Source organism: Diabrotica virgifera, chromosome 10, assembly GCF_917563875.1.
Source record: "Diabrotica virgifera virgifera chromosome 10, PGI_DIABVI_V3a".
Classification (NCBI taxonomy): domain Eukaryota; kingdom Metazoa; phylum Arthropoda; class Insecta; order Coleoptera; family Chrysomelidae; genus Diabrotica; species Diabrotica virgifera.
Genome location: NC_065452.1, coordinates 140,711,599 through 140,739,211, shown reverse-complemented (window position 1 = coordinate 140,739,211; position 27,613 = coordinate 140,711,599). Strand labels below are relative to the sequence as shown.

Below are 27,613 nucleotides of genomic sequence, written 5' to 3'. Positions count from 1 at the left end.
CCTTTATAGAACAGAAGTTGCTTAGAATTAGTCAGTTTATCCAATTCCGGAATTACTTTGAACGTATATTTTTTCACCCCCGAGAAGGGGTCAAACTCACCCCCAGGGCAAAGCACATTTGCACAAATCGGCACAATATCACTTTTTTCTTTGACATAGTCAAAGTATGTGTAAACCAAATTTATACTAATAAAATTTCGTGTGTATTTATAACTTCTTCTTCTTTAAGTCAGAAGTTGGTCGTAATCATGTTTACAAGTTCCTCAAAGCTTTCTTTGCTTTCTCTAGCGACTGCAGTGCGAAATAATTTTTCTACTGTAGTTCCACACCATTGTCTAATATTACACAACCATGAAAGTTTCTCTCGGCCAATCCATCTCTCTCCTAGAGATGGATCAAGTCAAACTAGTTTGATTTTACTCAACAAACTTGACTTGACTTGAAAACCAAATCTTTTTTGTAAAAAAGATTGACTTTATTTCGATATCTACTCATTGTATTTTTAATTTTGTTATCTTAATTAGCAATAACATTTCTATCTCGACAAAAAAGTAGATAAGTATATCTACAAATTAAATTATTTTTCAAACTCTTTCAAACTAGTTTGACAGTTTGAATTTTCAAACCTGTAACCATTGAACAGTTTGACTTGACTTGAATTATTTGTCAGAAGGATTGACCTGAGTTTGACTTGAAATTAAGTCAAACTCAAGTCAATTTCAAACATTCAAGTCAATCCTGTGCAACTCTACTCTCTCCCTCAATTTTTCCTTGTATTATAAGGATGGTATTTAGATCCTCTAATTATATGGCCGAAGTACTCTGATTTTCTTCTCTTTTTCTCCTATTTATACCTAATCCTATTTAACTTCTCAATTTTATTTTAAATTTAATTTTGTTTTTTTTTGTCCTTTGTTTTTTTCTCATTTTTTTTTGCAATTTTTGACCCCGGATTTTGGCGCCCCTAAAAAATGGCGCCCGTGTGCGTTGCACACTTTCCACATATGGTAGCGGGGGCCCTGAGCACTTATAAAAAGCGTGAACGTCACTCATGAAGTATTCGACATGATGGAATCTTTCAATTTATTTAACAGTTCTTTAGCTGCTTGTGGAAGAAATTTGTTTTCCATCCTGTTTTGAAGATTAGTTTTTAACTTTGTCAACTCCATACCTACATCTGTCGCAGTTCAGTTAGTATTCTCCATAGATTCAATGGTTTTGTTAAATAAATTTTTTAACTGTCCGAGCACAAGCCAAAAGTAAAGTGCTCTAATTTCTGTTGTGAAGAACTGTCGCAATGCAAGAGGACAGTTTACTTGAGCAAGAAAATAAGATTTTAGGCCTTCGTTTAGCTGCACTCAACGAAAAAGGTACGTAATATCAATAAAAATGTTAATTCAGACAACAAATGCAATACTTAAAATTTGTCCAATTCTTGATTTTATTGGGACAACAAAACGATGTTCATCAATTCATTATTTTCGTTCGTTGAGCCAATGTATTACGTTTATTGAATGGATGAACATTCATTATGTATACCATAATATTACTTTATTGGTATTACGAACTCTGTTCACTGAGTCAACGAACACTATTTATTGATATTACGAACTCTGTTCACTGAGTCAACGAACACTATTTATTGAAACAACAACGTCGTTAATTGACCGACGAAGACTATTCGTTGTGTCAATAACAGTGTTATTTCTCCTAACGTATTTCGTTTATTTCTACAATTATTTCCGTTTGTTGTTACAATTAATTCTGTTCATTCCCACAATAAATACGTTTTTTCTTACAAGCAATTCTATTATAAAAAATATATAATAAATAATGTTTATTCAGAGAAAAGATACAATACATACAATGGTAATACATTAAAATCATTATAATTCCCTATAAATAAACACAAAAATACCACTTGAAGCAGAATGCTTGTGCAGTGGTCAATTTGGTTCATTATGTAACAAAAATATCCTGAGTAGTTACACACTATCTTTTCACAGGCAATACAATAATATAATATCTATTACTTAATAATAAGAGAACAAAGAAAAAGCAAAGAGCATTACATTGTTTTTTGAATACTTAAATAATTAAAGAAAATAAATTATATTTCAAAATCTGGAAAAAATTTAAAAATTTAAAAATTTAAAAATACAGCATCCCTACGATGTATTTATCAAAAAATAACAGCAACAAATGAGAAAAAAAAAACACAATTAAGTACAACAACTATGAGTCCAATATTCAAACACTTGTTTTATTTTCTAACTTCAATTAATTCATGTATTACTGAAAGAGGCGTATCTATAATATATTTCTTTAATTTATTTTTAAATTGTTTTATGTTCTTGACATTCTGAACATTTATGGGTAAAACGTTAAAGGACCTAGGTCCTAGGTAAGTGAAACAACGCTGTCCAATTGTTTTTCACTTTTAGGGGGTATCGCTTTATTCCTGTTTCTGGTGGAGTATTCATGCAAGGGAAACTGTAGTGTTTGTTTATTTTTATATTGATATACAGTAACCGCTTTAAAATAAAGCTGCCTAATATCAAAAATATTAGTTTCCTTGTATAATAATTCAGTGGAGTAAAGCTTGGGCTTGCGATAAATTGATTTTAAAATTTTTCTTTGGACGACATTTAGTTGTTCCAAATGATTGCCATACGCCCCGCCCCACCCAAGAATCCCATAGCATAATCTAGATTCTACTAAGGCAAAGTACATAGTTTTTAAAAGGCGCTGTTCTAAAATATTGCTTAAGTATTTAAATTTATAGAGTAAACTTCGAAGGTTTTTAGTCACATTCGCAATATGTAGGTTCCATTTTAAATGACTATCAATTGTAATTCCCAAATACTTTACAGAATAAGCAGACAGAATATGTTGATCCTTATATCCTTCATTGGATATTATTAGTGTTTCGTAGTTAGGCAGACTTGTTTTGTAAGATCCAAAAGGCAAAAAGAAAGTTTTTGTGAAGTTAACAGTTAGTTGTTTGTGTGCAAACCAATCAAAACAATTTTTTAAATCTTCTTCAGCCAATAATTTTATTCTCCCAATTATCTGCAGTATACAGTACAGCTGTGTCATCTGCATAACTAATAATTTTACCTTTTAATTTCATTGACAATAAATTATTAACATAAATTATAAACAACAATGGACCAAGAATCGTTCCTTGCGGAACACCGTACTTCACCACATTTCTCTCACTCATACTTTCATTTATTTTTACCCTTTGTACCCTATTATCTAGATAACTTTCAAAAAATCTTAATACGTTGCCTCTGAAACCTACATCAGCCAAAGTTTCCAAGAGTTGCTTATGGCTTACTGTGTCGAAAGCTTTAGCCAAGTCTAAAAATACACATAATGTGGGCTTACCTCTATCAACTGAATCATAAATGCAACCCATTAGTGAAGCAATTGCATCATCTGTACCTCTGCCTTCAACAAAGCCAAATTGATTATTAGATATGATTTTATGTAGGTCTAAAAATTTTAGCATCCGAGTTTTAATCGCTTTTTCCATAATTTTTGCAAGGCTTGAGATTAGTGAAATTGGGCGGTAATTTTGGCTTAAATCCTTATTTCCTGATTTATATACAGGTTTGATAATTGCGTCTTTAAATTCTGTTGGACATTTTCCATTTTCTATAATTTTATTTAATAAATATGTTAAAGGGGATACAATTTCTCCTGAAACTTCTTTTAATATTTCTGCCTTTAATAAATCAGGTCCGGGAGCTTTATTCAACTTAAGGGATTGAATAATCGCTATAACTTCACTTTCAGCTATTGGATCAAAAAAAGCACTTTGAGCGACTGAGATTCTATTCGGACTATTGGATGGCGGTTTTTTTATATTGTTAGCCAGTTTTTCACCAATAGCTGAAAAATAATTATTGAAGGTATTAGCGATATCCAAATCAGAGTTCATAATCCGGTCACCCTCTACTAACTGTTTAACGCCTACAGAATTTACCTCAGTTTGGGTCAGTTCACGAATAACCTTCCACGTATTTCTACTATCGGGTTTGTTAGTAATTACGTTTTTGAAATATTCTGCCTTAGTATTTTTTATTAAATTTGTCAAAAAATTTTTGTAATTTTTGTATTCTTGTTTAAGAATTTCATTATGTGGATTTTGGATCATTTTTTTATATAATTTATTTTTTGTGTCTATTGATTTTATTATGCCAGACGTTATCCATTTTTCCGTTTAACTTCGTTCCGTTTTATTTTTTTTTTCATAAGTAGATTCTTTTATTTTCTTTTGAAGAGTTGTTACAATTTTAGTTGCAATATCTTGTACGTCACGTAAAAGGAAAATTTCGCTCCAATCATACTTTCTTAGTATTTCTCTTAATGTGTTATAATTAATGTAACTATTTTTAAATTTATTAATATTTTTTTTACAAATAATGTTCATGTTAATGTTTAGTTCTCCTATTGTACAGAAGTGATCGGTAGTTAAAGATGTAATAATGAAAGGAGAGCAAATATCTTCAATAGACTCTTTAGTGGATTTAACAAACATATGATCTATACAGCTACCTCCCGATTTATTTGGTCTCGTTATTTTGTTTATTAATGAATGAAAATTATATTCGGACAGTAAATTTAAATAAGTATTAGCGATTTCATCGTCTGCAAGTATGTCAATATTAATATCGCCAACAATAATGTTATATGTGATTGGTTCTGCTTTTATTATATTTAAATAACTTTCTAAGGCTAATTCATTCTTACAATCAGTTTTGTTCATTCCTACTATGAATGTATTTTATATTAATAATTACTGAATGCAATAGCCCAATGTATGATATTAATTGATTAATAATAATTTTTTAAATCCCCTTTTTTGTCCTTAACCTAAAGGACTTTACACTGTGTGATTTTTCATATGATTTCACTTATACAGTGTACTGGAATAAGTGTTACACTCCCCCCACCCCCTTATTAACTTATTTATTTTTAACACATAAGCAAAACGCTCGGACAGGTTGATTTTTAAAATAATCAAAGTATATTATAACATCAATGTTTCGAACTTTACACGATCCCTCTTCAGGTGACAGGCGCGGCGTAACTTTGATTCTTTAAATGGGAAAGTACGTCATGTGACAGCTTATTTAAAAGCGTTTGAAATAGTGATTCCAAAAATGTATAACACTTTAATCCTTTTTGAGAACGCAGGTTCAAAATTTCGATCGAATTCTTTTTAAACGCATTCATTTTTTTTTGGAATTCTGAGAAAACTAATAAGTATTTTTGAAAAAAATTTAAACGCAGAATAAAATATTACGTTATTACCGAGGGCAGAAAGTCCCTTACAATAAACAAAAAGTTTCTGTTGAATGGTATGCCTATTTGAAATTAAAAATCATACTAAATTTTCTCTTTTTCACCCCTGTAACTTATTAAAATAATCATTATAGAGGTTCTCAGGGACTTCAGACCCTCGATAATACTGTAATATTTAATTTTACATTTAAATTTTCAAAAATAATAATTAGTTTTCTCAGGATTCGAAAAAAATGAATACATTTAAAAAGAATTCGACCGAAATTTCACGAAGCTACACTCAAAAAAATTTAGTTCGTAATATTGATTAACAGTGATTACTGAATAGTATTTCGTTGTCACAACAATTTAATTTGTTACTTCAACGAACTTTTAGACATTGACGAATGTATTTGGTTATTGTCACAATGATTGAATAATAATTGTGAGAATAACTAGAGTACATTAATCAATAACACTCAATTTATTCAGCCAATAACTTAGTTTCGTATATTTAATAAATACTGTTAATTCTGGCAGCAACTCACGTTCTTGATTTCGTAGATGACAAGCAATTACCTTGGTTTATCGTGACAACGTACAGATTTCATTAAAACAATGTACAAATGTTGTTAATATAGAGTAATATATGATTATTGAATAGATGTAAATTGATTGTTGTGACAACGAATGCATTAATCAATCTACTACTGCATTTAATACACACAATCAATGCGTTCATTGTGACAATAATTGTAGTTGTTGAGACAATAAATGTTTTGCTTGACCATTTGAAAGTTAACGGCTTTTCCTTATCGTGATACCCCTAGCTTCTCTGTGTTACCGAAGTGCCGAATAATAATTGCATTTCGTTTTCAAGTGTAGTCCGTAGTAGAAGGAAGCTTTTGTGTGTCTATTATCGTGAAATTTCGGTCGAATTCTTTTTAAATGTATTCATTTTTTTCGAATCCTGAGAAAACTAATTATTATTTTTGAAAATTTAAATGCAAAATAAAATATTACAGTATTATCGAGGTCTGAAGTCCCTGAGAACCTCTATAATGATTATTTTAATAAGTTACAGGGGTGAAAAAGAGAAAATTTAGTATGATTTTTAATTTCAAATAGGGATACCATTCAACAGAAACTTTTTGTTTATTGTAAGGGACTTTCTGCCCTCGGTAATAATGTAATATTTTATTCTGCGTTTAAATTTTTTTCAAAAATACTTATTAGTTTTCTCAGAATTCCAAAAAAAATGAATGCGTTTAAAACGAATTCGATCGAAATTTTGAACCTGCGTTCTCAAAAAGGATTAAAGTGTTATATATTTTTGGAATCACTATTTCAAACGCTTTTAAATAAGCTGTCACATGACGTACTTTCCCATTTAAAAAATCAAAGTTACGCCGCGGCTGTCACCTGAAGAGGGATCGTGTAAAGTTCGAAACATTGATGTTACAATATACTTTGATTATTTTAAAAATCAACCTGTCCGAGCGTTTTGCTTATGTGCTAAAAATAAATAAGTTAATAAGGGGGTGGGGGAGTGTAACACTTATTCCAGTACACTGTATAAGTAAAATCATATGAAAAATCACACAGTGTAAAGTCCTTTAGGTTAAGGACAAAAAAGGGGATTTAAAAAATTATTATTAATCAATTAATATCATACATTGGGCTATTGCATTCAGTAATTATTAATATAAAATACGTTCATAGTAGGAATGAACAAAACTGATTGTAAGAATGAATAGAATTGCTTGTAAGAAAAAACGTATTTATTGTGGGAATGAACAGAATTAATTGTAACAACAAACGGAAATAATTGTAGAAATAAACGAAATACGTTAGGAGAAATAACACTGTTATTGACACAACGAATAGTCTTCGTCGGTCAATTAACTACGTTGTTGTTAGCTTATCAAGGAAACTTATCGTAATCCTCGTAAAACAAACTGGGAAGCATATCAAGCAGACATAGAATATAGCTTAGGCAGGATTAACGGGAAGATAAGGCATACATTGGACCTAGACATGGCTGCCGAACAATTTCAAGAGATTGTCACGTCAGCGTTCGAAGACAACTGTCCGGAGATAGTCAGGAATTCCAACAGGAAAGTTCCCTGGTGGAATCATAATCTTGCAAATCAAAGGACAGAGGTTAGACGAAAATTTAATTTCGCCAAAAGGTCAGGCGAGTGGGGCGATTATCGCAAAGCTCTGACTGACTACAATAAGGAACTGAGAAGGGCAAAAAGATAATCGTGGAGAAGGCATTGTGAAGAGATAGAAGGGACTTCAGAAATGGCAAGGCTCCATAAAGTTCTCTCAAAGGACCCTCAGATAAGTATTCCCTCGCTCCAAAAAGAGTCAGGTGAATACACTCAGAATGGTGAAGACACCCTGAAAGAGCTTTTCAGGGTGCACTTTCCTGAGTCTGAGACAAAACTGATACCACTAGACACATGGCAAACCGGACTGGATATCATGAATTATGGTTCTAGGGAAAACTGGCATGTGGCAAAAGAAGTTATAAACCAGGACAAAATCAAATGGGCAATAAACTCATTCGAGCCATATAAATCACCGGGTCCGGACGGGATTTATCCAATACTTCTACAGAAGGGAAACGACCTTCTTTTCAAAAAATTGTGTAAGATACTGCAGGCTAGTTTAGGGCTGGGGTACATACCAAAAGCATGGAGGCTGATAAGGGTGGCCTTTATACCCAAACCTGGCAAAATCGGACAGGAAAGGGCCAAGTCTCTGCGGCCATTAAGTCTGATGTCATTCGTACTGAAGACCTTAGAAAAACTGCTCGATAGGCATATCAGGGATGGTGTATTGGTTGAAAGTCCGATACATCGGGGACAATATGCATATCGAGCGGGAGTCTCCACAGAAACGGCACTGCACCATCTTGTACAGAGAGTGGAGTACGTTCTAGAAAACCAAGAGGTGATGTTGGGTGCATTTCTCGATATTGAGGGAGCATTTGACAACACCTCTTACGAAGCGATCACAAGGGCGATCCGTCTAAAAGGAATAGACGAAACAAGCTGTAGATGGATAGACTGCATGCTGAGAAGCCGTGTGATATATGCTACGTTGCTAGGGGATACAGTGTCAGCTCAGGTAGCCAGAGGCTGCCCACAGGGGGGAGTCTTATCTCCTCTATTGTGGAATCTGGTCATGGATGGCCTGATAGCTAGACTCGACAACGATAGGCATCACGTCCTGGGCTATGCGGATGACCTAGTCATCTTAGCCCACGGAAAATTTAATGGTACAGTCAGAGATCGAATGCAACAGGCTCTGACAGTAGTTACAGAATGGACTTCAAATGTAGGGCTTAACATCAGTCCTCTAAAGTCCAAAATCATGAAATTTACTAAAAGAAGGAATTCAGAGGAATTGGGTCCTCTAAGTCTAAATGGTATACATTTAAATCTGGTGAGTGAAGTAAAGTATCTCGGGATAATATTAGACTCAAGACTTACTTGGAATCAGCAGATAGAAAGAATAACGAAGAGAGCGGTATCTACGTTAATGGTAGCAAGACGTACTCATGGAAAAATGTGGGGTTTGAGACCAGACATGGTATATTGGACTTATAACATGGTAGTAAAACCCACAATTACATATGCATCAGTGGTATGGTGGCCAAAAGTGCAGCAAAAAAGTGCCATCATCAAATTAAGCAAGGTGCAAAGACTTGCTTGTCTCGGGATCACGGGGGCTATGAGGGGCACACCTACGGCAGCTATGGAGGCACTACTGGATCTCCCTCCTTTACATATAACAATAAGAGGTGAGGCGAGAATGGGCTATTATAGACTGCGAGAAAACCTGAGCAACGTACCAGTTAAATACAGGACATAGTAAAATAACGAATGAAATTAATGATGCCGAATGGATGATGATTTCTGACCATATGACATCAAGATATATGCCTGAAGTACCTTTTCAAGTGGACATTTGCCCACGAGACGAATGGGACAGAGGAAACTCTCGACCCAGACTGCAGGGTTGCACCTGGTATACGGACGGGTCTAAAACTGCAGACGGTTCGGGCGCAGGAATATTCTATAGTGGTGGAAATTTCAACATTTCTATTCCACTGGGAGAATGTACCTCCGTATTTCAGACAGAGATTTTTGCAATCTTGCAGTGTGCAAGAGAAAACAACCTGAGGGCATTCGAACTGCAGCGGGTTAACATATGCACAGATAGCCAAGCAGCCATTGGGGCTCTTATAAGCCCTAAGGTGAACTCTAGGCTGGTGTGGGAATGTCGACAAGAACTTGATAGACTGGCACAACATAACAGTGTTATACTGGTATGGGTTCCAGGTCATCGGGGCATATACGGCAATGAAAGAGCTGATGCACTTGCCAAGAGAGCATCAGCTACAAAATACCTGGGTCCAGAGCCGGCCGTGGGAGTGCCAAAAAGCACCGTCCGCGAACGAAAAAAAGCCTGGATCCGAAGCCAACACAACTCACACTGGGAGAGTGTACCCGGTCAAACACATGGCAAGATGTATATCGGACGGACATGTGCTAGTAGAGCTGAGTTACTGCTGAAAACAAGCAGGAATCAGCTCAGAGTCATAACAGGTTTCCTCACTGGACATGCGCCAGTTAAGGGTCACCTGCATACAATGGGGCTGTTTCATGGAGACTTGAGCTGCAGACTCTGTAACAGAGAACCTGAAACAGTCAACCATATTTTGCATGACTGTGAGGCATTGGATCGGAGGCGGCAAACACTTTTCGGAGACATCGAAATGACTCCAAAATTATATGGCACCCACCCACTAGACCTGTACAAGCTGGTACAGGGTTCCAGAATTCTGGAATGGGTTTCATAAACAATGGAAGATGTACAATAAGCCAAGTGGCTGCAGTACAACCGGTTCACAACAGACGGCTTCCAGGGAAAAAAAATACCAATAAAGTAATATTATGGTATACATAATGAATGTTCATCCATTCAATAAACGTAATACATTGGGTCAACGAACGAAAATAATGAATTGATGAACATCGTTTTGTTGTTCCAATAAAATCAAGAATTGGACAAATTTTAAATATTGCGTTTTGTTGTCTGAATTAACATTTTTATTGATATTACGTACCTTTTTCGTTGAGTGTAGGGGTATCACGATAAGGAAAAGCCGTTAATTTTCAAATGGTCAAGCAAAACATTTATTGTCTCAACAACTACAATTATTGTCACAATGAACGCATTGATTGTGTGTATTAAATGCAGTAGTAGATTGATTAATGCATTCGTTGTCACAACAATCAATTTACATCTATTCAATAATCATATATTACTCTATATTAACAACATTTGTACATTGTTTTAATGAAATCTGTACGTTGTCACGATAAACCAAGGTAATTGCTTGTCATCTACGAAATCAAGAACGTGAGTTGCTGCCAGAATTAACAGTATTTATTAAATATACGAAACTAAGTTATTGGCTGAATAAATTGAGTGTTATTGATTAATGTACTCTAGTTATTCTCACAATTATTATTCAATCATTGTGACAATAACCAAATACATTCGTCAATGTCTAAAAGTTCGTTGAAATAACAAATTAAATTGTTGTGACAACGAAATACTATTCAGTAATCACTGTTAATCAATATTACGAACTAAATTTTTTTGAGTGTGCAAGATCTTTTCCACAGCTAGTAATAAAGACACAAATCTTGTATTTCAATGTTTCACTAATTATTTGTACTCGATGTCATTTCTCACACACAAAGCTCTTTTAAGTTTGTAACGAGTACGGTATATATACAAAAATATTTGTATATTTTTACGATAGCCTCTATTTCGACAGGAAGACCATCAACTTCAAGTTGGATTGTATTAGGTTTATTCTAGCATCAGTTTCAAACGGTTTGAAACCATCAGCGAATAGCGGACCAGCGCGAGTAGAGGGGATAGCACTGAGCACTGTTGACTGTAATAATATGTTCTCTCACTGACCAACTGTTTGCTGACGGTTTCTGACTAGTTTGACTGTTTGCTAGAACAAACCTATTGTGAACGATGTGTGCGCTGCAACGAATGCCTTTTATGTTAACAGCGCTCGCCGAGAACTTCCTTGAGCCTGGAATAGACGTTGTTGGTGCCTTGCCTGTTTACCCCACGAAATTCGTATTACAGTTATCACCATAGAAATCAGCCACCTTGTTTTCTGCTTCGTGTTTTTTGCTTATTGACATTATGTGATTTGCCAAGATTCAGACGTTTCTCCCAGGGCCGTAACTACCATTGGGGCAACCGGGGCAATGCCCGGGACCCCCGGCCAAGGGGGGCCCCGCAGGTGCCCCTTTTTTGACCGTGCATAGAGTTTAACGAGGAAAATAAAAATATGTATTTTAAAAGCCGATCCCAACGAAATATTTTCAAATGACACAATTTTAAAAAGACCTTACAGGGGCACCCTAGAACTGAACATAAAGTTTTAATTTTTCACTGGAGAAATTAGTATTTTCGACTAAAATGCAATTGGAACAGAATCCTTAGAAGGGGCCCCTGAGGCCTGAGCTGAGCTGGGGCTCCCGAGACCTTAACATAAAAATTTAAATTAATACTTAGGAAATTAGTTATTTTGGCGTAATAAAACCTAAAATGCCATTGGAAGAGGGGCCCGGGCTAAGCTGGGGCCCCCGCCACCTTTCGTAAAGATATAAATTGTTACTGAGGAAATTAGTTATTTTGGTGAAATAAAAACTAAAATGCAACCGGAATAGAGCCCCCAGTCCGGGCTACTTTGTCTTAACCAATTTACCCCAGACCACATCTTGGTACGTGAACAGAACCACATGGTACCACATATTGAAAATAAAGGTAAGGGTAAGATGGAATGAACACATTGGAATCTGCCCTACCAGTACCACAGCATAATAAATCTAACAGCAGTGACAGTATTCCCCTTCGAGAGTGTCACTGCTGAAGGTACCGGATATCGTTTTCTAATATCCTCGTCAAATAGGATTCTGCTCTCATTAGATCTGTATACAATTACCTCCCGACGGTCTCCTCCTTTTTGATATTATCCTATCTCCGTTAATTTTTCTTCCACTTTTTCCATATCGAATTTTACTACATTCTTGAATTTTTCTTCCACCTTTTCAAGCAATCTGATCTCAGCATCTCCTCAGCAATCTGATTTACCTCTTCCTGCATTTTCTCTAAATAAACCTTCATATCTTCATATTTTTCCGTTCGGTTTTGAAGTTTCAAGAAATTTTCTTTTTATTGTTTCATTAGATATATTATCTCATTTTGTTTTACTATCTGTTCATTTTGTTGTTTTTCTTATAAATTTTTTAAAGCGAATAAAAAATAAGGTGATTTCAAAATTTTTTTGTGTTGGTCAACTAAAATAGCAATATGTAGGTTCAAGAAACTTCAGTCATAGAATCCATTAAAATGCGTTTTCAAGGGGTTAAATATTAAACATTTTTCCGGACCCCGCCTTCGCTGGGGGTAAACCCCCAGACCCCCGGCAGGTTGCACCCAGATCACCTTTGCCCCGGAGCCCCTTACATCGTAGTTACGGCCCTGGTTTCTCCGGCAACAGATCAAAAATCGAGTAACTTCACAGATATACCTCTCTCAGGTAAAAAGTACCTAACAACTATCGGTGCCCATTTAACATCATATATTATGTTTGTTGCATTTGTTAAAATACTCAAAAAATAGCATTCTTTTAGCTCGTGCTGTAATTCTTTCGTTGTGATCTCTTTCCATCAGTACGATGTGCGATCACTTCCGTGATGATCGCTTCTCCCTTGGTAAGCGCAGAATTTGGGCTCAAACAGCTTCGATATTAATTTTTTCTACGAGCATGCAAAAAAGTCTACTTTTCCTCAGGCGTTTTAGTTTGGAAAGTTTTTACTTTTCCGCACTGAATTTAAAATGGCCTTAAATAATTATAATACATGCAATAAACTAATATTTAGATATTTACTAATTTATTTCAAATGTATCTTATTGTGTTCATCTTTTAATGAAATTAACTCGACAATTCGATGAAATAAAATTATTTTGACATATTCAAAAGTCAAATGTCAAATCAGTAGACCATAACAGTGGTTTTGAATCGTCGTCGTGGAAACCAAGATCGTGCTAGGAAACCAATGCTAACCAATTATATTGAAAGTTTGGTTTTGACAACCTTGTCAACGAATTAATTTGTTTATGTATTTTCATATTTATTCAATTAATTGATTAAGATTTGGTCATTTTTTAAACGCTCGTAGAAAAAATATTGTTCCTAACTCTTGCGGAAAGTCTCTTTTTCGCACTCGACTGCTTGCCGAACTCCGCTTCTCGTCGTTCGGCAAACTGAAACTGCAATCGCGTGCGGAAAAGTATGACTTGCCGCTTTTGTTAGCAAAATAACTATTGAGGAGCCATCAGATCGTGCATTGCTGTATGGAATGCAAAAGTAAAGCTTCTTTAGCAGCCCAAAAACCCCCGAGTAATTATTTTTGACTAATTTTTTAATAAATTTTTTGCCGAAAACTCCACAAGACGAGGTAAGCAGTAGGTACCCTGGGCACCAGGTACTCCGGAAATTACTTCCGATGTCATATTCGTCGTTAGCGCCCCCAAAAACCCCCCAAGTAATGATTTTTGACTAATTTTTAATAATTTGCCGAAAACTCCACAAGACGAGGTACACAGTAGGTACCCTGGGCACCAGACGAGGTACTCTGGACAGTGACGTAGCCAGGAATTGGCTTTGGGGGGCCCCACCGGGGGGTCTGGGGGGTATGGAATACCCCCAGGCAAAAGGGGGGTCCGGGGGTCCATCCCCGGAAAATGTCATTTAAGCATCAAAATCTTAGGTTACAAATAACTTTATTATAGTTTTCAATTCCTCTCGAAAAGGAAAAATCAACATTTTATTTTGTTGATTAAAACTTTAGGAAAGATGTAAAGTTGTATGTTAATGATCCTTGAGTCATAATTTGATTGATGCTCTGTCATACTGTATACTCTACCACTTTCTTATTGAAAAATACTTATATTTTAACAGATCAAAACCCATAAATATTACAAGTAATGTTCATAGAAAGGTTTCAAAACTCAATACAATTTTTTATCTGTTCATAACATTTATTATGTGCACAAAATTAGCAAGTTTACTTTCAATACAATCCTGAATTGGTAATACATATGAAGATGTGCCCTACTAATGGAACTGCAACCTTCTTGGAGTTCTTGTGTATTGGCAGATGATTTCTTCTGTCTTCACTTGCAAATCTCGATGTATGGATAAGAGTGCAAGGGAAGTGAGCCTTTCTTCACCTATTGAATTTCTTAAATAGGTCTTCAGTCTTTTCAGTGTTGAAAATGATCTGGAAAATTAAAAAAAGCTGGAATCTTTTGAACTTTAAAGTGAGGTAATGAGTAATATTACTGACAAGCTGTCTAGTATTATTAAAAATTGTTACAACTTCAATAAATTACAATGAAGAAAACATATTACTAGAACAACTAAAAAGAACGATATTAACTATTTATAGTTCAAAGGAAACTCCCATGTCCCAAAGGTCCCATGAACAGTGTTGCCAACCTTTACCTTCTAGAGAAGAAAATATACCCAGTACCGACACACTGTTACTTTATAATAACTACAACTCTTTATTTATGAATGCAATAATACGTGTACACTGTTAAATAAGATGTGTGAAGCACGTTGTTTTACGTACAAGATTTAATACAACTAAACCGTAAGTCAATACCCGTAAAACTTAGTTTTTTATGATTTCTACAATGTTTAAAATTTTATAAATTTCGGGGGGGCCCGGCCCCCTTGGGCCCCTTCCCTGGCTACGCCACTGACCCTGGAGATCACTTTTGACGTTATATTCGTTTTCAGCGACCCCAAAAACCCCCGAGTAACAAAATTGAACTCATTTCCGCCGATAATTGACGAGTTCTGAATATTTTTATTGTCTGTTTGGGATGCACTTTAAGAATGCATTTTTTTATACAGTTTTTCAATAGTATATTATCATGGCTCCGGTTCACAAAGTTTCCTGGCGGATTCACGAATCGAATGCAAAAAGAATTATGTATTAAGATCCGTCTTGTCCTTTGTTTACCCTTTTTCTTTTCGGTGGTAAGGCCGATTTTAGTGCTTTATTGCTTCGTCTATAGATAAACAAAGACTTCATTGTACTCTATAATACACACAGGTGTTAGTTCTGTTAAAAAATGAAATATGAGTCAACTGATAATAGTTGATAATTTCGAACAAAATTCTACCTAACCGTCAAACGCAATAGACAAAGATAGATAAGTTATTCTGCTGAGACAGAAAGAGAACAGAATGTCTGGATCTTTCGCCCAGCAAAAACTATTACGCATCACGTGGCCAAGAAGTGAACTTATTTCAGTCGAAAATGTTTAACCGACAACTACTGACCAGAACAGTGTTAATAAATTGTGTCAGCAATTAGGTATCCACCTAATAAAAAGTGATAAATTAATATTCAACTATCGGAGATCACAGGAAGAACTGTAAGTAAAAGTTTCGAAACCCGCGAAAGAATAATATGGAAGTTTTTTTTTGTTTTTTATCTTCGGAAATCTTGAAAGTGAAAGTACTAAATTCTTAGCATGTTTAGAGGGGCTGTCCCGTCGCCCCCGTTAGCGAAATTATTCCGATTCGATTTTTGCACAAACTTACTCAAAAAGAGGTCCTTATAACAAATCCACAGGGTGCCAGGCGGTGCCGTGGTCGAAAAATTGTTTAAATAATTTTTTTTAAACAAATTCACAAAATTTTTTTCATTTCGAATAATTTTTTTTTGGACAACTTGGGTCATTCTGAGCAAAAAATGTCTCTTTTTATTTTTCTCTAAAATTGATTGTTGTCGAGTTATACGCGATTTAAAATTTGAAAAATGTGAAAATAGCTATTTTCAAGGCTTAATAACTCGATTAAAAGTTATATTATTAAAGTCAGAAAGTGATCAAATCAAATTTTAAAATCCCTTCTTCAAGATCCTGAAGAAATTTTTGTCATTATATTATTACAAAGCTGTTATTTCTAATTATTAACAATTAGCGCTATAGACCAAGCTGTATCGTCGCCCCCGGTAGGTAACTTATTCCGATTCGTTTTTTTGCACAAACTTACTCAAAAAGAGGTCCTTATAACAAATCCACAGGGTGCCAGGCGGTGCCGTGGTCGAAAAATTGTTTAAATAATTTTTTTTTAAACAAATTCACAAATTTTTTTTTCATTTCGAATAATTTTTTTTTGGATAACTTGGGTCATTCTGAGCAAAAAATGTCTCTTTTTATTTTTCTCTAAAATTGATTGTTGTCGAGTTATACGCGATTTAAAATTTGAAAAATGTGAAAATAGCTATTTTCAAGGCTTAATAACTCGATTAAAAGTTATATTATTAAAGTCAGAAAGTGATCAAATCAAATTTTAAAATCCCTTCTTCAAGATCCTGAAGAAATTTTTGTCATTATATTATTACAAAGCTGTTATTTCTAATTATTAACAATTAGCGCTATAGACCAAGCTGAATCGTCGCCCCCGTTAGGTGACTTATTCCGATTCGTTTTTTTGCACAAGTTTACTCAAAAAGAGGTCCTTATATTAAATCCACAGGGTGCCAGGCGGTGCCGTGGTCGAAAAATTGTTTAAATAATTTTTTTTTAAACAAATTCACAAAAGTTTTTTTCATTTCGAATAATTTTTTTTGATAACTTGGGTCATTCTGAGCAAAAAATGTCTCTTTTTATTTTTCTCTAAAATTGATTGTTGTCGAGTTATACGCGATTTAAAATTTGAAAAATGTGAAAATAGCTATTTTCAAGGCTTAATAACTCGATTAAAAGTTATATTATTAAAGTCAGAAAGTGATCAAATCAAATTTTAAAATCCCTCCTTTAAGATCCTGAAGAAATTTTTGTCATTATTTTATTACAAAAGCTGTTATTTCTAATTATTAACAATTAGCGCTATAGACCAAGCTGTATCGTCGCCCCCGTTAGGTAACTTATTCCGATTCGTTTTTTTGCACAAACTTACTCAAAAAGAGGTCCTTATATTAAATCCACAGGGTGCCAGGCGGTGCCGTGGTCGAAAAATTGTTTAAATAATTTTTTTTAAACAAATTCAAAAAATCCATTTTTTCACTTACTACAATTTTTTTTTAAACTATAGGTATGGGTCATTCTGAGCAAAAAAGGTCTCTTGTGATTTTTCTCTAAAATTGATTGTTGTCGAGTTATATGGCGTAGTCGTGTCGAGTTTTTCAAATTTTAAATCGCGTATAACTCGACAAAAATCAATTTTAGAGAAAAATCACAAGAGACGTTTTTTGCTCAGAATGTCTTAAATTATCTGAAAAAAATTTGTTCGAAGTGAAAAAATTAATTTTGTGAATTTGTTAAAAAAAATTGTTTAAACAATTTTTCGACCACGGCACCGCCCGGCACCCTGTGTATATGTTATAAGGACCTCTTTTTGAGTAAGTTTGTGTAAAAAAATCGAATCGGAATAATATCCCTAACGGGGGCGATGATACATCTTGGACTATAGCGCTAATTGTTAATAATTAAAAGTAACAGCTTTATAATAAAATAATGACAAAAATCTCTTTAGGACCTTGAAGAAGGGGCTTGAAACTTGATTTGGTCACTTTTTGAATTTCACAATAATTGTTAATCGAGTTATTAACTTGTGATTTTTCTCTAAAATTGATTGTTGTCGACTAAACATAAAACTCCTCCTTCAAGATCGTGAAGAAATTTTTGTCATCTGTATATTTTATTACAATGCTGTTATGTTTAATTATTAACAATTAACGCTATACCGGGTGTCCACTTATATTTTCCCCCATTTTAACTGCCTATAACTTCTAAACGGTTCAAGATAGAAATATGCGGTTTTCGCTGAAATGTTTTATTTTAGTAAAAGTTTTGTCTGAATGGATTGAATTTTTTATATCGCTTTCAAATACGAAATAAAAAATGGCGGATTTTTGAAAAAAACTTTGTTGACTTTTTTTTAATGGAACAGCCAGTATATTTTTTTGTAAATTAAAAGAAAGGTCATTCACCTATCCAGCGATATAAAGTTTTTCAAAATCGGTTGTCAAATCACTGAGTAATTAATTTTTAAAATGAGGGGTGCAACGTGGATATCGCATACCTAAATAACATAACTGAGCAAAATTCGGAATGGGACGTTTCGATGCCGCCGGTTCATCGCCGGCCGTTTCGATGCCGCCGGTTCATCGCCAGTCCATTTCATCGCCGTCATATCTCGCATTTCCTAGAATTCCTAATTAATACTAAAAATAACTAATAATTGTAACTGTCGAAAATTCGGAAATATATCAGATAGCCACTAATTGACTGGCGATGAATCGGCCGACATCGGCATCGAACTGGCGGCATCGAAACGGCGGCGATGAAACGTCCTAGACCCCAACAACTTTCATCAAATAGTGGCATCGTGGTAAAACGAACTGAGAATGTTAAAATGACGACAGAGAACAAGTTTTCGTCGGTGTCCGATTGATAGCAGCACTAGTTGGGTCTCTAGGCTAGGTATCCCGTTTTATCCGACTATTCCGTTTTATCCAACTCTCCCCTACATTTGTAAATAAACTGTTTACGTCAAAACTTACTAAAATATTATTTGGATTAAATTCAATATTTGTTTAAAAAATGTTGTGTATTTTTTATAAATGTGTCATTATTATTTGCAAATGGTTTTATAATATTTAATAAAAATTTTGATAGTTCACTACAAGGAGAATTGATGGTACTACAAATGGGTCTAAGTGGAATATTCGCTTTATGAATTTTCGGTACTCCTTAAAAATGTGGTGTCTTACTGTAATGAGCTGTCATTAATTTTCTTTGATAGTACGTTAGATCATTTCTAAATTTGAATAAAGCTCTATAGATTTTGTTTTCCAGTGTCTTCGTTGGATCCTTCGTTAATTTGGTATAAGGTCCATTTGTAATTAGATCTGTAATTTTGTCCTCATATTGTATTTTATCCATTCTTACAGTTGCATTTCCTTTATCTGCTGGTAGGATTGTTATGGAGTCATCATTTTTTAAGATTTTTAAAGCTTTCATTTCCTCTTTGAGTTTATTTATGTAAACATATTAAATTAATATAAACATATTAAAATCAGAATTTGGTATTAGTTTTTTGAAGGTAAATTAAATGTAAGACCAAATACTTACGATGTCGGGATAGTATCACGAGGTTTTTTTTTCCTGGTTTTCCCTCGTGATTTACTATGGAATCTCTAACGCGAGAATTTTACCGTCATCGTTGCATTTGGTTGTCTTTTTAAAGACAGATCACATGCTATGATTTTTTTGTGACGGATATTCTTGAGTTGGGATTGATTTCATGTAATCGAATGAACTATCTTTTAGTAAAGTCGTCTCAGGAACGCAACTCATAAATATTGGCGATATCATTTTAAAGTCTTCTACTTTAAAATGTATAATATACGTCTGAATTGCCAATATAAATGAGTCAGATTAAATAAATTATTAGAAGAATTTTTTTTTACTTAGCAACAACATTTTTGTTTATTTTAGTAGTATTTTGTATTTTGATAACGAAACCCGGTTTGGGCTTCGAAACGTTAATAAAAATCATTTTTTTGGTAAAATTGTGGCTTATTCCCATTAGAAATAGTTGATTATAAAAATGCCACAAGGAAATAGCTTCAGAACAACAAATAATGTTGGAATATAGGTAGTCGATTCTATGTCGAATATGTTACTTACTATTAATGGGTTATTGTAATACATTGTAATTATTTGCAAAATATTTAATATTTAATAATGTAATTATTTATTAATTATATGATAGATATACAATTAATTTTAAATTTACAGATACTTACGATCATAAAGATAATACTTGGGAACCTGAAGGACATTTGGACTGCCCTAGCCTCATTGAGCTCATTAGATATCTTCATATAAAATGGGGAGACGTAGAAGAAGACATAACAAGAAAAAGGTAGAAATAAAAAAAGGATTTGACAACGGTCTAACACCTGAAAAAATTATTGCTGTTACATACGCACAAGGTAAAGATTAAGGATTATATCTAAGATTATACAGTAAGCGCCACTCAAGTAGACACATGTGTACCTATTTTATAGGCATGGACTAATCTGGTCGGTTCTCACCTGTGCTTTCACGTCTGTCATGTCATGTGACTGTCACGAAACTATTCAAAATAATTGTTTTTCCTTACAAAAAATACATTAAATTATTAATACATACTATTGTTACTCTGCTTAAAAAAGCTGTATTTGAACACCAAAAATATTACAATACTTTATAACTTTTATACAATGACAACTATAGGTAAACTTCAAATACAGCTGTTCTATAAATCTGTCAACTTTCTATGTTTATATTGGTATCTACACATTTTCTGGCGTTCTAGACGTCACTAGACATAAAAGTAAACAGTGCAACAAGTGACAGTCTAGGACTGTACAGTACCGTACAGGACTGTAATACAGTCTAGGACTGTATTACCTCAATATACCCATGTGTCTAGTAGCGTGGTGGTTACTGTATATACGATTTAAAATATACTTATAGGAATTAAAAATTAAGAGGTATTTTGACAATATTATGGTTTATTATGCTTAATAGTCTATGAGGTCTGATCTGGTTTCTTGCTACTTTTTATATAATTTTCCCTTCCCTTTTATTTTTCCTTGTACTTCGTTTGACCACCACCAAATCTCTTTATACTCAACCTTCTTTCCTGACGTTTTCCCAAGTATTTCAATAGCCGTCTCTCTAATAATACTGGCCATTTTTCTCCAAATTGTGGTAGGGGTTCCTTTCATATTCCAACATATGTTTTCTACTATTATTTCCCTGAATGGACCTTCTTTCTCATCTTTTAGCATCCACCACTTGATTTTTTGTGATCCTCCCCGATATTTTTGTTTAGTTTCGCTTTTTACTTCGATGTCCAGAACAAGCAGCTTATATTGTTGGCTTACTGTCTCGCTAACTTTACCTTGCAGTCCTTGCATTCACGTATGTCTTCTTTCCTTATCATGAAATAGTCTATTTGGGAGTGATGTTGTTTACTTTTGTACGTAATAAGTCGAGTTTCTCTCTTTTTAAAGAATGTTGCTAACGTTGTTGCTAATTCAAGCATGTCATCGCCAGCTTAATTTCTAGTTCCAAAGCCTAATCCCCCATCTATTGTTTCATATCCTGTCTTGGCTTGGCCCACATGTGCATTGAAATCACCTCTTATTATAACTTTCTCCTCTGATGGAATATCACTCAGTACGTCTCCTAATTGGTCATCGAAAGGCCTTCTTTCATCCTCACCCAGACCTGTTTGAGGAGCATACACACACACACACACAACTAACATTCAATACCTCTTCATCAATTACAAATTTCACTGACATCATTCTGTCACTCGTTCTTAAAACTTCTACTACGTTATCTTTCATTTCACTATCAGCAGTTATACCAACTCCATTTCTAGTGTTGAAAAAAAGAAGAAAACACAATATCTACGAATCTCTTATTAAAAGCAGTCTATTGTACGGAGCAGAAACTTGGCGGATAACCGAAAACAACAGAAGAAAACTGGAGGCAGTAGAAATGGACGCTTTTAGAAGATCAGTAGGAGTGTCAGGCAGAGAGAGAATACGTAATGATGAGATAAGACAGCGAATGGGGGTTGACGGCTCTCTAACAACAGACATAGAAAGAAAACAGCTGATATGGTACGGACACGTCCAGAGGATGGATAACTCAAGACTCCCTAAAATAATTATGCAATGGGTACCACCAAACCGCAGAAAGAGAGGAAGACCCAAGAAATCTTGGAGAGAGGGAGTAACGAAGGCGATGAGCGCAAGAGATCTTAGAGAGGGCTAATGGGATGATAGAGTGTCATGGAAATTAGGCATCGGACAACGTCGCAAGACGTTTTAAAACCGATTTATATATACATTTCTAGTGTTACTACTGTTTTACTGTAAAGAGACCGAAAGCAGTAGACCGAACTCATTAGACCGAAAAGCACTTTACCGAAACCTCGCTAGACCAAACAGCAGAAGACCTAAAAGCAGTTCTTTTTACTTGTCGCAGTAAAAGAGATAAGACTAATGTAATTATGGTATGTTAAACAGTAAATGGTTAAGTTCAATTAGTTACCACTATAAACAGTCCGGATTAACCGATAATAGTATAAAAGGCCCGGTTTCAGGTAAAATTTATTTTAGGCTTTATTATGGGAGTACCGTCTAGTCAGTGTTAATTGCAAAAGACCAACTCTGTCTACCTCGGTGGCTTATCGCTCCGGGTGGGTCTTAACAATGGGCCAGGTCAGATAAATTTAATAATAGTTGCACCAAACTCACTCCAAACCTCAGACAGGTTGTACATAATAAAAAATGTCGTTTTTCTCACTGATAATTTAATTTTGTAAAGAGTTTTCCCTTTATTGTTATATTTATTATAATCATTAATTTTGAATTTAAGTAAACTGTAATATAAAATAGTCATGTGCGTTTTTTATATTCATTTTCTCTCTACTATAAGTAGATTTAAGTTATAGTTTTCAGATTTAATAAGTTTGCAACAAACAGCTTGCATTGAAACTAATGTAGAAAAGATAACAAATTATTTACCATTTCGTACTAAGTATGATTATTTATTTTAAATTTCTGTTTTAATAACTGGATTTCAAGAAAGTTAATAACTATGTACAAAACTGAAGATATCTAAAAACTTGAGAAAGACGTTATCAACATCCGAATTATAAATTCTTAACTTTTCAAATATTCTCAATAACAATTTACAATACTTGTGTGTTACTGATAATGGCATCAAAACAATACACAATGAATTTATATTTTATTTATTATACCAGGAAACTATTCAACTCTACAGTGGCCAAAAACAATCGGATATTATTAGGTTTCTTTTTCATATTACTCCATGTTTGAGGCCGCTTCCGAATGACAAATTTTCTGATTCGGTTTTTTTTTGTGGATTCCTGTTCAAAAATGTCACCTTAAACAAATCAGAAGGGCCCAGGATGCCGGGCAAAACAATCTTTTTATACAAATTCAAAATTACCTTTTAGCCCCGAAAATTGTATTTAAAGAAACTCTCCTGTCATTTTTTTCAAAAGTTGATAGTTCTCGAGTTCTAAGCGATTTAAAATCTGAATAATGTGAAAATACCTACGCATTTTTGAGGTTTGAAAACTCATATGTAAATTATTAGTTTTCAGGTTACCAAGTGCCTAAATTGAAGTTTATAAGTTCAATTTCAAGATTCTAACGAGTAATGGGGGATTACTTCAATATAGACCGTTGTTTGTTAATTGTTAATTATGCGAGTCCACTCGACTTTTTATAAATTATACAGGGTGTCCCAAAAAGATTGGTCATAAATTAAACCACAGATTCTGGGGTCAAAAATATGTTGATTGAACCTCACTTACCTATATACAATGGTGCACACAAAAAAAGTTACAGCCCTTTGAAGTTACAGAATGAAAATCGATTTTTTTTTCATATATCGAAAACTCTTAGAGATTTTTTAGTGAAAATGGACATGTGGCATTATTATGGGAGCATCATCTTAAAAAAAAATTAAAGTGAAATTTGTGCACCCCATAAAAATTTTATGGGGGTTTTGTTCCTTTAAACGCCTCCAAACTTTTGTGTACGTTCCAATTAAATTATTATTGTGGCACCATTAGTTAAACACAATGTTTTTAAAACTTTTTTGCCTCTTTGTATTTTTTCAATAAGCCAGTGTTTATCGACATATTTTGAATATTTGTTGAATCCACCACATATTTGTATATGGTTAGGTACGATTATAGAGACCTGTTAATATTCTAAAAAATTATTTATAATTTACATTTTTAGGTATATTTTGAAAAAGAAGCCCCATCTCGATAAAAGGTGACTTATCAAAAAAAGACTAAGAGGCAAAAAAGTTTTAAAAACACTGTGTTTAACTAATGGTACCACAATAACAGTTTAATTGGAACGTGCACAAACATTTGGGGGGTTTAAAGGAACAAAACCCCCATAAAATTTTTATGTAAATATAATAAAAAAGAAGCCGCATCTCGATAAACACTGGATTATCTAAAAAATACTAAGAGGCAAAAAAGTTTTAAAAGCATTTTGATTAACTAATTGTACCACAATAATAATTTAATTAGAACGTATACAAAAGTTTGGGGGGGTTTAAGTGAACAAAACCCCCATAAAATTTGTATGGGGTGGACAAACTTCACTATAATTTTGTTTTAAGGTGTTCCTGCCATAAGAATAATACATGTCCATTTTTAATAAAAAATCTCTAATAATTTTCGATATATTGAAAAAAATCGATTTTCATTTTGTAACTTCAAAGGGCTGTAACTTTTTTTATGAGCACATTTGTACTAAGGTAAGTTAGGTTCAATCGAACTATTTTTGACCCCAGAATGTGTTGTATAATTTATGACCAATCTTTTCGGGACACCCTGTATAATTATATTAATTATATAAATATAAATTTTATAATTTATTATTAATATATTTTTTTCTTAATGATTTTTTTATTTATTCAATTAATTATTGCCAATGTGCTAATTAAATACGCCAATAAAAACAAAGGGTCGAAATTGAAATAAACCCCGATAACTCATCAGAATCTTGAAATTGAATGTTTAAACTTCAATTTAGGCACTTGACAACCGCAAAAATAATGTACACATGAATTTGCAAGCTTCGAAAATGCTTATTTTCGCATTTGTCAGATTATAAATCGCTTAAAATTTGAAATCTATCAAGTTTTGAGAAAAATGACACAAAATCTTTTTTGTTTTCGATGACCCAAAAATGCTAAAAACATATTTTCGGGAGCAAAAAAGATGATGTTTTGGATTTATTCAAAAACTGTTAAAAACAATTTCTGCCTAAAAATTTCGCACTGCACCCTTCGGATTTGTCTACCGAATTGGAACAACTAGTGGTCTAAGAGCTAGCAACGTTTTCGAGCAACTATTTTAAGACGGCTGATTCTTTAACATAATATTCCCTATGCATCCTAGAACACCTTACCGGCCATCTGGCTACTGAGACAGGTTGCGTTCATTACTGCGCAGCGCACCTGTGCAGGTAAATATATCGAATTTAAAATTATTTTAAGACGAAAAATTTTTTTGCCATTACTTTTTAAACATTATTAGAAATATGAATTATAATTGCCAGACATTTCTGTGGTTGCTAAATACGTGCCAGACGCTATAGTCTAAATGGCTCTCAACGTTTTCGAGAAAGTATTTTAAGACAGCTGATTCTTTAATATATTATTCCCTATGAATCCTCGAACACCTTCCCGGCCATCTGGCTACTGAGACAGGTTGCGTTCATTAATGCGCAGCGCACCTGTGCAGGTAAATATATCGAATTTAAAATTATTTTAAGACGAAAAATTTTTTTGCCATTACTTTTTAAACATTATTAGAAATATGAATTATAATTGCCAGACATTTCTGTGGTTGCTAAATACGTGCCAGACGCTATAGTCTAAATGGCTCTCAACGTTTTCGAGAAAGTATTTTAAGACAGCTGATTCTTTAATATATTATTCCCTATGAATCCTCGAACACCTTCCCGGCCATCTGGCTACTGAGACAGGTTGCGTTCATTACTGCGCAGCGCACCTATACAGGTAAATATATCGATTTTAAAATTATTTTAAGACAAAAATTTTTTTGCCCTTACTTTTTAAACATTATTAGAAATATAAATTATAACTGCCAGGCATTTCTGTGGTTGCTAAATATGCGCCAGACGCTATTTTTTATAAATAATAATTGAAAAATTTAAATCATTTTAGTATGTCTGAAATTTTAATATTATGTTATTTACACATAAATAAATGCAAAATTAGCTTGCCAGACATTAACTCGGTTGCAGTAATCAGCCAGATGGATTTAAAATCATTTAAAATGATATATATTTTCATCAAAACGTACGCTGGCTGTGTTAAGAAATAAGACAAACAAAAGATTTAGGTAAATATATTTGAAATTAGTTTAAGACAAAAAAATTTTTTTGTCATTACTTCTCAAACAATATTAGAAACATGAATTATAATTTCCAGACATTTCTGTGGTTGCTAAATGTGCGCCAGACGCTATTTATTATAAATAATAATAGAAAAATGTAAATCATTTTAGTATGTCTGTAATTTTAATATTATATTATTAACACATAAATAAATGCAAAATTAATTTGCCATACATTAACTCGGTTGCAGTAATCAGCCAGATGGATTTAAAATCATTTAAAATGATATATATTTTCATCAAAATGTACGCTGGCTGTGTTAAGAAATAAGACAAACAAAAGATTCAGGTAAATATATTTGAAATTAGTTTAAGACAAAAAATTTTTTTGTCATTACTTCTCAAACATTATTAGAAACATGAATTATAATTGCCAGACATTTCTGTGGTTGCTAAATGCGCGCCAGACGCTATTTATTATAAATAATAATAGAAAAATATAAATTTTTTTAGTATGTCTGTAATTTTAATATTATACTATTAACACATAAATAAATGCAAAATTAATTTGCCAGACATTAACTCGGTTGCAGTAATCAGCGAGATGGATTTAAAATCATTTAAAATGATATATATTTTCATCAAAACGTACGCAACTTTATCGATAAGATCATTTTCTTCAAGTGTCACAATATCTTCATCTTACAATAAATGACTATTTTTATGCATAATAATTTTTTTCTTCTTTTTTGTTACAATCTTAATTTGCTTAAAATGTTTTAATATTTTTTCTTCAAGCTGATTATTTGTAATTACATGGACATCTGCATCAGGTTGAAGTGTTAACTCTTCTTGTAATTCTTCGTTGTAGGTGTCACAAAGAGAAGCTAATAACAGATATTTATTTTTTGCTACTACTGTTTCTTCAATTATGGACACAATTTTTTTAAAAATATTCATGTGAATATCTCTCACATTGTGCCAGGAGGTACGTGTAGTATCAGAAATAATTTTTTTATATTTATTTAAATATTCCAATTCACATGAATGATGATAAAAAATTAAACTAGGTATTTAAAGCTCTACTATCATTAATTTTTTTTAATAACTCCTGATTTTGTAATTTTGTTACCCACTCTGTTATTTTATCATATATCTTAACATCATTACAGGAATGTAGAATTT

General features: G+C 33.4%; 1 pseudogene; it reads left to right on the top strand.

Moving 5' to 3' along the window:
* Positions 1–1,297: 1,297 nt before the first annotated feature.
* LOC126893162 (chromobox protein homolog 5-like) overlaps positions 1,298–27,613 on the top strand; it is a 41,889-nt pseudogene continuing 15,573 nt past the window's right edge.